The sequence below is a fragment of the Otolemur garnettii genome, unplaced genomic scaffold (genome assembly GCF_000181295.1).
Source record: "Otolemur garnettii isolate 467f Iridium unplaced genomic scaffold, OtoGar3 scaffold00379, whole genome shotgun sequence".
Classification (NCBI taxonomy): domain Eukaryota; kingdom Metazoa; phylum Chordata; class Mammalia; order Primates; family Galagidae; genus Otolemur; species Otolemur garnettii.
Window position 1 is genome coordinate 69,434 of NW_003852774.1, and position 4,046 is coordinate 73,479.

General features: G+C 38.2%; 1 pseudogene; it reads left to right on the forward strand.

Moving 5' to 3' along the window:
* Positions 1-4,046, forward strand: part of LOC100960667 — a 38,763-nt pseudogene that overhangs the window by 31,318 nt on the left and 3,399 nt on the right.

A 4,046-nucleotide genomic window follows, 5' to 3' on the forward strand; every position in this document is an offset into this window, starting at 1 on the left:
AAAAAAAAAAAAAAAACAAATAAAATTAACACACATTTGAGATAATTAGTTCACTTTGAACACTGACTAGATATTTGATATGAAAGAATCAATGTCAAATGTTTTAGATATGATAATGCTCTTCTTTTTTTTCTGAGACAGAGCTTCAAGCTGTCACCCTGGGTAGAGACTACTGTGGCATCATAGCTCACAGCAACCTCCAACTCCTGGGCTTAAGCAATTCTCTTACCACAGCCTCCTAAGAAGTGGAACTACAGGAGCCCACCACAACACCAGGATATTTTTTGGTTATAGTTGTCATAGCTGTTTGGCAGGCCTGTGCTGGATGGAACCCACCAGCTCTGGTGTATGTGGATGGTGCGGTAGCCTCTGAGCTAAAGTCGCCAAGCCAATAATGGTCTTAAATGTTCTTAACTCTAAGAGATATATGCTGAAGTGAATGAAAATGAAATGATATAGGATTTGCTTCCAAATAATCCTGGGTCTGAGGAGGAAGTGGCCAATCTTGTTTGATTTGTACCCTATGTGTTGGTAATGTGCTGGGTAAAAGAAGGGGACGATTATACTGTTCTCTTTACTTTTGTATGTGTTTTTAAAACTTTTATTAGGGAAAATTCCAAAGTAAAGAAAAATGACATTTATAATTTTTTTTGTTGAGACAGAGTCTCATTCTTTTGCCCATGCTTGGGTACTATGGTTTCAGCCTACCTCACAGCAACCTTAACCTTCTGGGTTCAAGTGATCTTCCAGGTAGCTGGACTACAGGTGTCCACCACAATGCCCAGCTAATTTTTTTTTTTTTTTGAGATAGGGTCTCTAACTCTGTCTCCCTGGGTAGAGTGCTGTGGCATTATCATAGCTCATAGCATCCTCTGGCTCTTGGGCTTAAGCGATCCTCTTGCCTCAGTCTCCAGGTAGCTATGACTACAGGTACCTGCCATGATGCCCAGCTAGTTTTTTTTTTTTTTTTTTTTTGAGACAGAGTCTCACTATGTCACCCTAGGTAAAGTGTTGTGGCGTCACACTCCACAGCAATATCAAACTCTTAGGTTCAAGCAATTCTCTTGCCTTAGCCTCTCAAGTAGCTGGGACTATAGGCACTGCCACAGTGCCCAGCTATTTTTGTTGTTGTTATTGTCATTGTTGCTTAGCTGGCCCAGACTGGGCTCGAACTCAGCATCCTCAGTGTATGTGGCTGGTGCCATAATCACTGTGCTACTGGCCTCAAGCCTAGTTTTTCTATTTTTAGTAGAGACAGACTCTTACTGTTGCTCAGGCTGGTCTTAAACTCCTGAGATCAAGCAATCTGTCTGCCTTGGGTTTCCACAGTGCTTGGATTACAAGTATAACCTATTACACCCTGCTAAAAAATGACATATTGAATAAAGCCTTGACATCATTAATTTTAGTAATGAGAAAACTTAATTTGTATCATTTACAGATTGTAAACCAACATTGTGAGACTTCACATTTGAAGATCACTAAAAAATTAAGTGAACATAAAGTAACTAATGAGAACCAGCATAACATTTTTCTTTTTTTTGCAGTTTTTGGCCAGGGCCTGGTTTGAACCCACTACCTCCAGCGTATGAGGCCAGCACCCTACTCCTTTGAGCCACAGGCGCTGCCCCATAACATTTTTCTTGATCAGATAACTATTGATGAAGAAAGATTGATAGCACAAAATTTAGAACTTAATGAAACTATAAAAGTTGGTTTGACTAAGCTTAATTGCTTTCTGCAACAGGATATGAAACTGGATATTTCAACAGGTACTTTAAAAGGGAAATAAAATTGTTAAATTTTCTGAAGTTGAATTTAACCCTGTACAGCACTGATTTTCAACTTGTGTGCTATGGCACATTGTTGGGCGTGAGATATAGGTGTGCCACAAAAATTTTCGAAGTCCATTAATTAAATTATTCTCAAAAGAAATTCAAAGCACAGTAAGGATAGTTGTCTTATTCTTTTCTTTTCTTTTCTTTTTTTGATCAGCATATTTTAAGTGTCCCTCGGAAGTTAACAAGTTCAAGTGTGCTGTGAGATAAAAAAGTTTGAAGAATGCTGCTGTCGAGTGTCAGATGTTCAGACAAAGTAGGTCCTGATGTTGCTTGATGGAAATTTGCCATCTCATTATATAATCACCTCAAATATGAAAAAATTGGAACCCCCAAATAGTTTTAATCAAGCACTGGGTATCATGATATAGGTGATAATGTACTCCTAGAAATGTGAACATTACAATTCAGTAAAATTTCATAAACATTCATAGAATTGACTTTGTTAAGAAAGAACATTTTCAAAACATAAACTGAACATCTTCCTAGCATGGTCTGTAACAGGGCTTTTTATTTTATTTCATTTTTGTGTTTGAGACACGGTAGAGTGCTATGGGGTCATAGCTCACAGCCACCTCAAACTATTGGGCTTCAGTGATCCTTTTCCCTTAGCCTCCAGAATAGCAGGGACTACAGGCACCTGCCCTGATGCCTGGCTATTTTTAGAGATGGATTCCCACTCTTGCTCAGGCTGGTCTCAAACTCCTGACCTCAAGCAGTCCACCCACCTTAGCCTCCCAGAGTTCTAGGATTATAGGCATGAGTTGCCTCACCTGGTCTCTGTAATAGGGCTCTTTGGTGCCAAAAATGTTGGAAGGATATAATTTACTAAATCTGATTTAATGAAAAGTTGACCATATTGTGGCCTTCTCATTTTGTTGTGGCATTTACGCATCACCATTTTGAGCAATCAAACATTGATTGAGGAAAGCCTTCATAAAGGAGATGTAATAAGCTGTTTTACACAGAATGAATAATGGGGTTTGTCACTGGATTGCAGTGATAGTTGGATACCATGTAAATTCACTAAAAATCATTGATTTGTATTTGTAAAATGAGTGAATTTTATGGCATGTAAATTATACCTCAAATCTGTTTTCTTTTAAAAGCAATTATTATTATTATTTTTTTTTGAGACAGAGCCTCAAGCTATCCCCCTGGGTAGAGTGCCATGGCATCACAGCTCACAGCAACCTCCAACTCCTGGGCTCAAGCGGGTCTCCTGCCTCAGCCTCCCAAGGGACCACAGGCGCCCGCCACAATGCCCGGCTATTTTTTGGTTGCGGCTGGCATTGTTTTTTGGGGCCCGGGCTGGGGATTTGAACCCGCCACCTTAGGTGTATGTGGCTGGCACCTTAGCCACTTGAGCCACAGGCGCCAAGCCTAAAAGCAATTATAAAAGGAAATAGTACTACAGAATATTTCATTTTTTCCCAGGAGACCTGTAAGAGTTATTGTCCAATTTAATGAAATTAGGAATGTAAATGTTGAATGAAAGGGAAATCCTTATAAATTATTAAATCTTGAGTTCATGTTAAAGAAATTAAACTGGTTTAACCACCAAACCACATTTATAGTAAAATGATTACTCCTATCAAAGTAAGCATGTTAGGAAATTCCTGCTCTTATCCCAGTGATGCTGCCATTTCTCAGACATCCTATAACTCCTTTTAGAGGTTATAATACATCTTTTACACATTTTCAGAGGTGGAAAATTTCATATTTGGGGAATAGGCTGGATCTTGAAACTAGCCAAGTCTATTTAAGGTCAGAGTAGAGAATACAGGATATCCCAGAGGTTGTCATTAAAGTCACCATATACAGAGAAAATGGGAAATGTAACAGGTAATAAGACTAATTCTTGTGTATGGCAATTGTTACATTTTTGGAAGACAAGACTCATTTGGAAATACAAGTTTTAACTTAAAAAAAAACCTTAATTACATCCCAGACTAATTTTTCCCACTTAACTAATGTCTACTAAAGGTACAACACCACAGAGGAAAAATTACTTATACCCATCAACACTGGTGAGAACAGAACCACATGAACATTTTCTTGATCAGTTGAAAAGGAAACAGCCTGAACTGTTAATGATGCTAAACTGTTCAGCAAACAACAAAGAAGAGACCAGTCAGAGAAAATTTAAAGCAGCATAATTTTAGAACTCTCCTATAATTTTTTTTTTAATTTTCTTTTTTTTTTTTT